The sequence below is a fragment of the Corvus moneduloides genome, chromosome 3 (genome assembly GCF_009650955.1).
Source record: "Corvus moneduloides isolate bCorMon1 chromosome 3, bCorMon1.pri, whole genome shotgun sequence".
Classification (NCBI taxonomy): domain Eukaryota; kingdom Metazoa; phylum Chordata; class Aves; order Passeriformes; family Corvidae; genus Corvus; species Corvus moneduloides.
The window spans coordinates 108521274-108531414 of NC_045478.1; positions in this window are offsets into that span (position 1 = coordinate 108521274).

A 10141-nucleotide genomic window follows, 5' to 3' on the forward strand; every position below is an offset into this window, starting at 1 on the left:
GTAGAATGTGGAAATAGGTTTAGCAAGTGTCATTCCCCTTCCTGTCTGCCTCCACTTGCACTTGAGGTGGCTTTCAGATGGCTTCCTCAAAGATATAAAAGAAATACATATATTGAGAGGGCAATAGACACTAGTTCAAAAATCACATCGTGCAGTCACCTAATTCTGGTTCTGCAGTCACTGCATTGTGTGGTTTTATCCAGTGATAAAGATCCCCCCACAAGCTTTAGTAATGAAAGCTCTTTGAAGGGAGAGTTGCAACAGCCACTGAAGCTGTTACAGATGGAATTTGCTGCTACAAATTCAATAGATAAAATGTAGAGGAAACTTTGTTTCCTGGAAAAAATAATTTATCAAGCTAGTGAAACAAAGCCTTTTTTTTTTTTTTTTAGGTGAGAACAATTCCTGGGGTGGTCCAGATATCAGAACAAGTAAACTGGGGTGCAAGAGTTGTTCTTTCTTTTGTCTCCATGAAAGCTTTTCCAAGGGGCCTCAGAAAGCACAGGAGAGGGAAGATCTGGCTGTGGCAGCAGGAAGGTGGGTCCTCCCCTAAAACCAGTGAGTGCCAGTTCAGAGCCATCAGTTTGGGCTTGTAGACCGCCCCCTTGTCTAGCAAAAACCCTGTAACAACCTGGTCCTGCAGGGGACTGCTGCTGAGAGGTGCAATTGTCAGTGAAGGAGAGGGAAGAAACCAGGATAACTCGTGTGTGCCTTTTCCTTCCATGCTGTGAACATTGTGTGGGTTGTTCATCCTTAAAACAAGCTGCCAGCCTGCAGCAGCCAATGTCACCAGGTCACCAAAGCAGGCCTTCAGTGTAGGCACACAGACAGGCGAGGGGGCTGCTGGGATCTGCTCAGTGACGGTCACACACAAACTACAGCAGCTGAAATATGTGCTCCAAAGGCACATGGAATTACAGTAATACCAGTGAGGCAAGGGATAGCCCACAGCCTTAACATCCTGTTGGATATGGTTAATGTTCCCATGTTTCTTACCAGCACAGTACTCTAGCTTCCATCAATTTAGGTGGAGGTCTTATTCTCATTACCAAAACCAGATGATCCTTAATGATCTGTGTATTTGTTAATTTTACCCCTGTTATTTGAAAATTATTTTGTTCTGTGTCCTATATACCAGAGAGAAATACAGCCTAGATTAGACTGTGCAGACTAGGCTGCAAGGGAACCAAAGCTGTGAATAAAGTAGCTGTGTTTTATGCAAAGGATGTCTAATTCATTATAGAGTTTCTTCCCTCTGCCTTGTCCCATTTTCCCCCAATCTGTATGATCCTGCAGGAAACGAACCCCTGAGACCAAAAGGTGAAGCCCAGAGGCAGCTCGCCATGATCTTGGTGTCTGTGGTTTCTTTCAGAACATCTCTCAAAGCTATTTCTACTGAGAGGTAACAGCTTGCATTAGGGAAAAAAAAAAAAAATTAAAAAGACCTCTTCTAAGCTGTGGGGCTTCCAGGCATCAAATGGATGGTCCCAAATCCAAGCCTCTCAATACTTCAGGTTGGCAACAAGTCTGTATGGTTGTGGTGTCACTGCAGTAATGCTGCTCTGGGAAGGGCACAGCGCTGCTTCTTCCCTCCCTGTGCCCCTGCTGTGCCATGCAGCCCCGCATTCACACTCTGAGCATGAAATTTAGGGAGCAGGAATGGTTGAGGGTTTGTTTTGCTCCTCACATGAAGCTACACAAATCCAGAACACATCATCAAAGCTCAGCTCTGCTCCCTTGCTGCTAGCATAGACGTTAGGCAAGTTTGGCTGCTTTGTAATGGGATAATGAGAGGTGGGAAGAAATATGCAAAGAAGTAATGAAAGAAACAAAATAGATTAAAATCAGAAGCTTGAACTGCTTTTTTCTTCTTTCTCTTTTCTTACTTTTTTCTTTCTTTTTTCCTTTCTACTTTTTTTTTTCCTTTCTTTTTTTACCCCCTTTTTTTCGTGTTTTGCTTCACGTTCGCACTGTGCCATGTTCTCAAACGGGGTAACTTGCAGGAGCTTAGGAGAAATTGCTGTGACAGGCAGCATGGCTGAAGACTGTAACTCAGAATTGCCCTCCCTGGAGCAGCTGCTCAGGATGCCAGCGATACAATACTTTTCCTGTCTGAGAAACAAAACAGTAAGGCTCAAACACATTGCTTCTGGAAACGCTTACAGGCAGACTTCTTACGCATTGAATGTGTGGAACTATAAACTAGATTTTAAGAGGGTTGAGCAGATTTCAAGTAAAAAGTACTTTCAGGAATTTCAGAGAAGGCTCATAGCTGTCTTTACCAAATAAATTTTGTATTATAAAGTTTCAGAAGTGTTTATATTACATACATATATACATAATGCATGGGGGTTTATATTATAAATTACATCATTCTGCATAACTGTATAGTTATAAATTCTATAGCAGTAATATATGGTTGATTATTTGCAATATATAGCCTATATAATGAGATTTGCAGTTAGAGATTTCTTATGTATTTATGAACAGTTTCTTGCATGTTTATAAGCCTGTAAGCTCTGGTTTGTTTTAACTCTGAAGTTAGAGACGACTTCTCTCCAGTGTATGACTCCATTCCTCCCAGGCCCCTTGGGAGCTGTGACACTTTGTTTGTTTGCAAGCACATGAAAAGCCATGGCAAAGCCAAAACAGCTCTACTATGCTAATAAGAATAAGGCAAAAGAAAGAGGATGAGTGGGCATAAATCACTAAAGACTATCAGGGCTCTCATTTTGCAAAAGAAAGTCACTGGAAATCTTTGGTGCTGACTTATGGACACCTGGGGAGTGTGGGGGAAAAAAAGCAGAAACTGGGCTCCCTTTGGTCTTAAAAGTGCTGATTTTAAGTCCTTATTCACACTCCTGCAAGGAAAGGAAGGTTCAGACAAGTACAATTAATGAGCAAAGCAACTGAATAAATACAAGGTGGCCAAACAAGTCATATTTCACTTTTTTTTCAGTTTTCTGAGAGGCTGTATACAGTAATCAGGGATAGGCTGCGGTGTGGAGAGGGATTTGATGCTTTGAAAAGAGGAAATTCCCCTCTCCTGGCGAAGGAAACGTGCTGCGCCTCGGAAGGCTCGAGAAGCGTTTGGCAGCTGTGTGCAGGAAGAGGAAGGCCTCTCATTTTGAACTTGAAAGCAAAACTGGGTTTCAAGTGAACGGCAGAGCAGCAGCATCACTGGCAAAGTTTGCATTTTCAGTGACCTGCACAGTTCCTTCACTGAAATATAAATATGTAGGCAAGAAAGGATATAAAGAAAGGCCTTTCCCTGAGGTTCTCCTCTGAAGTAATGGGAGAAGCCTCCACAGATTCTGTGCATTTATGAAACAGACCTTTTTGAAGTGAGGGCTGCAGAGGAAAAGGGGAACTGCGAGCGATGCTGGATCAATAGCTGTCTACAAACCAGCTTTAGTAGTCTGGATATTATGGTGTTTCTGAGTGTTTTGCTACCCCATCCTGCTCCAAGCCTATGTGAACCACTGGGACTACTGAAAAACATGTTTTCATGCCAACAGATGCAGATTTATGCACAGAAAAAAAAAACCCAAACCACTCTCCTTCAAACTTGAAAATACTGTAAAAACCCAACTTTGGAGCAAGGCTTGAGGATGCAGTGATGATCTCCTGATTTCTGTTTAGCCTTGCCTGCTTCAGCCTGCAAAAGCAGCCCTGGCTTTTTTGGCCATCAGGAGCTGCTCTGCAATTCCACCTGGATTTTATCTCTTTCTCCCTCCTTGAGGTAAAAGCTCACGTGGTGTCTCAGTGCTGAAGTGGCCAGTGAAGTTGCTGCACCTCCACAGAGCCTGAACTCAGCCAGTCCAGAGAATCGCTTTGCAGCCACCACAGCTTCACCAAAGGCTGGTGCAATGTCGGCAGAGGTTGTAACTGGGGGAAATGGGCTCTGAGAAATGTCATTACATATAGAGAAAGGGAACAGAGAAGTAACCAAGCAAGCTGGGTATCTTTTAGATTGTGGTGTGGTTTTCAGCCCCACTTGCCTAATTGCCTTTGCACCACGCGGTCCTCGTGCCACGTGCCTTGACCAGGGCTGTGTAAGACAAGTAACACCAGTGCTTTACAGAATAACCTCTGAGCCACGCAACAGTGGATTTTTCTTTATGAGACAAGTGAGAAATAGGGTAAATAACTCCAGTGCAGCACAACATTATGCACTGTTAAGATCTGCAGGTGTTCCAGCGCGTGGATTTGGGCACCACCACAGGAGGAGTCCAGCCAGACCAGGTCAGCCAGAGACATTTGGAAGTGAAAGCACAGTTTAAAAGTAAAGGGCGTGAGTCATGTTGCCTGTTGGCATAAATGCAAAGTACTTAGGAGCAGGCAGTGCCTTTGTTTTTGTGCAGGGGAGGGTGCTCAGGTCAGGTTATCACTGAGGTGCATTTCTGACTAGCAAAATAAGGGCTTGCTCCAGCAGTGTGACCATCCTACCTGGCAGGGGGAAACAATTTCATGCAGTTCAGTATCAGGTACACAAAATTTTGCTTTTTGTATTTAGCACTGTATTTAACAACACTGAATCTTAAACCAGCATCCTGCCACCTACTGCTCATGAAAATGCCAGATGTGGTGTGTGCGCAGCAGTCTCATTTTGGCCTCAAAAACCTCATCAAAGCTCTCTGGGACTGGTGGACTGGTCAGCTCTGCACAGGTTGGGAAAAATATACTGTGAGCCATCTGAATTGGCCTACTGGGACTTGGAGCCAATGTAACGATGTCCGCGGCACTGCCAGCTTTCTTGGAGAACAAAGTGCAGTTTCCTTTTGTGCACTGAACAAACAAACATTGTGTAGGAATTGGTCCTAACAGATTTTTTTTTTTTTTTTTAAATATCCAAGTCACTTTTTTTTCAGAACACTGACCCTTGGGAATGCCTGTGACTGGTCTGTGAAACTCAAAAACTACAGAGGTATCCATGGCGGGAACAGACAATTACCGCAATAACAATAACACCAGGGATAGTTCTGCAGATAAAATTAAGCACAGAAGTGTCTGAAAACTGAGTCGGCCTAGTGCCAGAATTCATTAGGATTTTGGTGTTTAGTATAGTTTAGGTTAGGAATCATTCTAATTATCCTGTCTCCTTTAATTAAATGAGAAGTCTGCCATTAGGCTCTGCTTGCCCTAACTCATGTTTTGGGCTGAGCTCATCCTGGGAACGCCGGAGAGAAAAAAGGGAGAGAGACAAAGAGAAGACTCTGAAGTGTGCAAGTATCTTTGCTGCTTATCTGTCTCCAGGTACTGGCTCACTGCAAGTTTTCACAATGACAATGTCTTTCAGCAATTCTGTTCCAGCTGTTGGATGCTCAGTGCTTAACCAAGAATTTGGACACAAATTTGTTGTTGTGCTATAAATGGTCCCCATATAAAACCATGGCCAGAGTATGCCTAGGTAGACTGTAAAATGTAGGGAAGGAAGGTTAGAGAGATTTGTGGAGATGAGGGAGGTGTAGGTTTGTATACACAATTTCTGCCCTGAAGCATCTTGAGTCATTTACTGAAATTGCTTCTAACAAAACTAAATTTATGTGGATATTTTTTGAAACAAGGATTTTAAATGTTAAGCAATGAACAATGCCTAGGATCACACACATACTGAAGCCCTGCTCTAATACTTACTACTAATACTTCTGGAAATGCTGAATTTGATGCATGTATGCTAGTTTGGCTTTTAGAAATCTCTTCTAAAGCGTAAACACCACATCTGAATCCATTTAAATCCTCCATCTTCACAAACCGCAGTGGATACATTAAGTACATGTATATATATCTTAACATGTTATTAGAAATATAGATGTTTAAGTTCAAAGAGTTAATTACTGTTTCAATTACTATGTTTAAAAAAATAATAAACAGGACTAGTTGAACAGGTTTAATCAGAGAAGAAGTCAATTTTATTGAGAGTAGATATGCAGTGATACCAGCTCCTAAAGCCAAAATATGTGAGCTCATCGTTTGCTAGATGCGTTGAGCTGATTTCTTCAATTATCACTTCTGGTTTAGGCCTGCATGTTTGGAGTAATTAGTTTGGGTTTTTTTCTAGAATAAGATGAGAGGTGGGAGGACAGCAGTAGCACCAAACACAAGACACAGAATATGAATGACATGTTAAATAAAATCTTTTTTTTGGTGTTTGTACTCTGGTAAGAATTTTATCATCCATTCTACATATCCCAGTGTTATAAATATTTGTTACAAATATGTGTCCAAATTTACCCTACTTATTTTCCTTAAATGTTCCCCCACGCTGCAGTGAATTTTTAACACAATTTAGAAAATTGGAGGTGGGTGCAATATTGTGCCTTGGTGCAAGTCCTCGTTTGCCACTGGCCCAGTCAGCAGCCTCATTCCTGATCCCTGCCTGGCTGTGTCCCATGGTTCCGATGCTTGTTCACTCCAGACCAGCAGCCTCTTCAGCCTGTTTTACAAGTAAATAAATATTAAAAATATTATAAATGTAAATTTCATCTGCTGCAGGGAGTTGTGCACACTGCCAGCCATGGGCGTAAAAATCATGCATTGCTTGCAAAAATAAGGCTGGAAAGTTAATGTTTTGTTCATTGTTTATATTTATACATATATATTTATGTGTATTATATATACATACACACACATATACATGTATACTTGTCTGTGTAGACACTTCAAAGCCTTCGGGCCCTGTCTGTTCTGCATTTGCCACGTGTTCCACTTGTTTCTTTTTCCTCAGGTACCAGAGTGCCTTGTGATTTCGGGATGTAACATTGTTAATGTGCCAGGAGTGGGGACTGAGGCCAAGTTTCTCCCTTCATGCAGGGCAGGTTGTCACATAGGAACCAGGGGAAGGTATGTTCTGTCCCTCCCATCCTGTGGAGATCCCTGCAGAAGCCACTCTGCTCTGTAACCTCTACAGGTTTAAAAGCCAGAAGCCTTCTGGGAAACTGCTTTTGAGCACTCATGGAATGAACGTGGCTTTTCTTTGTATTCGGAATAATCCATTTAAAATTTAAAGTTTTCTATCTTTCTCTAGAACTAAAGCCAGTTTCTGTTTAAACATTTACAACTCTTTCAAGCACATACCTTTTCCACATAGAAATATGTCTGTCTTACAAATGTTTGGAAACCCTGTAGTCTGTGTTTTCCATAAGCCTTCAGAAACTCAACTGTTCCAAGGGCTTTCTGCTGGAGTAATCAAACAGCCATGCTGCAGAAATGGCAAGGTAAGCAGCCCAGCAGAAGGTACAGTAGCCAAAACTCTTATCTCAAGACCCATTTCTTGGAGAATTGCATCAACTTCCCTTAGTCAATAATGAGTCTTATTTATAAATTCACATACAATACAAAGGAAACTGGTTGCACTGTTGTGGAGATCAAAGTTTCAATGTGCTTTTTTTCTCCTTCTCCTGTTTAGAGAACTGGAGCCAGTTTGCATGTATCTGTGTCCCTCTTCTTATTGCTGAGCCCCGCGTGGTTGATAGCCTTGAGTATTTTTTTAAAGCTGTTTCTAAAGATAAACATTTTGCAAAACTTCCCAGAATGCAAGTGTTCAACTTAATTTGCCCAGAGCAGCACTGTTTGTTAGCAGGCTGCTCCTTTACAGGTGGGTTGAAGTTCCAATTCTATACATCATAAATGAATATCTAATGAGAAACTTTTTCCATGGTCAAGGGTGGAATCCCTGTCTTATTGAAGTCTGTGCTAACAAAACCTTTATTGATTTACCCAGGTAACATTCAGAGGTTAATCCCAAACCTCCTACACCTTTATTATGAACCACTCTACCATTGAAAAAATATGAACAAAAATACATATATACCCATGAAAATCCCCAAAGTGCCTGAGCATACTCACAATATTCATATATGAATATATATGAATACATGGGTTGTTTAACAGACTAAAAACCACCACCTTACTATGAGTCTTAAGGGTGTTTTCCTCCACTGAAGCAAAGGCCTAATCAGGAGAGGAAACAGAAGCTTATTACCCCACCCACCCCCGTAGCCTCTGCTAAAGCCATTTATCATAATGTTTCTCAACCTTCTAGTGTTGGCAGCTTTAGGTTTTTGCAACCTTTTAGGGTTCAGGGGTGATTATGGTGGTGCTGGGGCAATGTCTGGACTAGAGGGTCTTGAAGGTCTCTTCCAACCTTGATGATTCTGAGATTCTCATTAAAATGAAAGCCTAGAGAATTATTTTCTTAGTTTTACATTGTGGGATTGAGATGCTTTATGTAGATCTTGGCAAATTTCAGACCTGACTCACAGCAGATCATTTTGATGATGGTGATGCTGACCGGATTTCACATTTGTCCCATTTAATGGTTGTCCTGTGATGGTCCCACAAGTATTTATGAAATAATCTCTCAAATGTATACCAACTATCACTGGCAGAATTGCAATAAACAGTTCTTAGTGGCCCAAGAGGTTTCTAATCCAAATTCAGTAAACAATCTCAAACCCAAACCATTTCTTTGAAGGCAAGTTTATTCTCTAAACAAGACTTCAACTGAAACCCTTCATATTTAAACATATTAATTGTAGGCCTCTGCTGCCAACAAAATGCAGCAGGCTCATTCCAAGCAATAGCTGCTGTAATTCAGACTGAACTGCTGAAAACAGTTCTTAACATTATAGTTGTCAAGTATGCAATAGTACATAAAGCAGAAATCTTAGCTGGAACCAAAATACTCATTATCCGAAGCCAGAAATCAAGCTTCACTTGCACTTTTTTGTGTAGTAAATTATCAAATGTCTCTCAGATAAAGATGATTGCCTTAACACAACTACAAACCAAATTTATTCTGACTGCATTTATTAAAATCTATGCCTACACATGACTCTGGTCTGAGTAACTTTTAAACTCCTTTAGACATCTTTAGCTGCATCATGTAGCGAAAAATACAATGACTGCATGACAAACTACAACTGGACCTCTGTGGTACGAAAATAGGGGAGATACAAAATGCGATTTTAAAAGAATTGCTTGTGAAAATTTAAAAAATCAAGGGTAAAACAAGAAGAATAAATAGTAAAATATATATTTTTTAATAATTCACCCAGGAATTTCATTTCCTGCAACTGCTTAGAGGAAAAAAGCTTGCCATACTCTTAATTCAAACATTATAGTTAGAAACTTAAACCCCAATATAAACAAACCACCACCAACAAAACCAAAGTCCCAAATATAGCAATTAAGACTCAGACAAGTTAATACCATGGCTACCATGGGGCCTGTTTACCTCTGTTCATTTTTGGCTGTGGTGTTTTGGTTTTCTTTTTTTATTAATTTTTTTTATGGTGATGTTGCTGTAGTTTCAGGGTTCTTTTTTATCTGAGATTTTTGCTGTGTCTGCATGGCCCTGGCAGTTTTCTGTATGGGACAATGGTGATCTTGTTTTTAGGGAATTTGCCTTCATGGACGAAGCTTTATTAGGACAGAGTATCACTTGTTAGCCAAATTTAGAAAATTTGGGACGTCCATAAAGATTGTATGAACACAAGCATGTCTGTATTCTACTCTTAAAGCACTTCACCCCTTTTAAGATCCCAACACTGGAAACAATTTATTTGAACACTAAACCTCAATGTTAAGGACGATTTGTTAACTTTTTCACAACCCATTTTGCTTCTGCCTGCTCAAGTATTGCTTGGACTTCCTGATTTCAAAATCTGGCCAGGAACTCAAATGGCCTTTCTGGAAAAGTTGCCCCAAAAGTACTGGGGTAACCACACGACAGGCTGCTGCTTTTTAGCCCCCTTTTACAATTTTTCTTTTGGAGAGCATGGGTGTGCTTTTACTGCACTTTTATTACCGTATTTTTCCCACACTTGGGCTTTGTTGGGTGCTTGAGGTGCAGGGCTGGAGGGGAGCACAGCGTGATGTTCTGTCAGTGCAGCAGCGCCTGTGGTCTCACCGCCTCAAAAGCCGCCTCTGCTTTTTTGCCCGTTCTTATTTTTCTTTTGGAGAGAGTCGGGTGTTTTCAGTGCGTTATTATCGCATTTTTAGCACATTTTGGCTTCGTTTGGTGCTGGAGGGAGCACAGCCTGCTGTTCGGTCAGCGTAGCACTCGCTTCCTCGGCACCTCCGCTTTTTTTGCCCTTTTTTATTTTTCTTTTTGAGCGAGAGGGGATGTTGTTTTCTG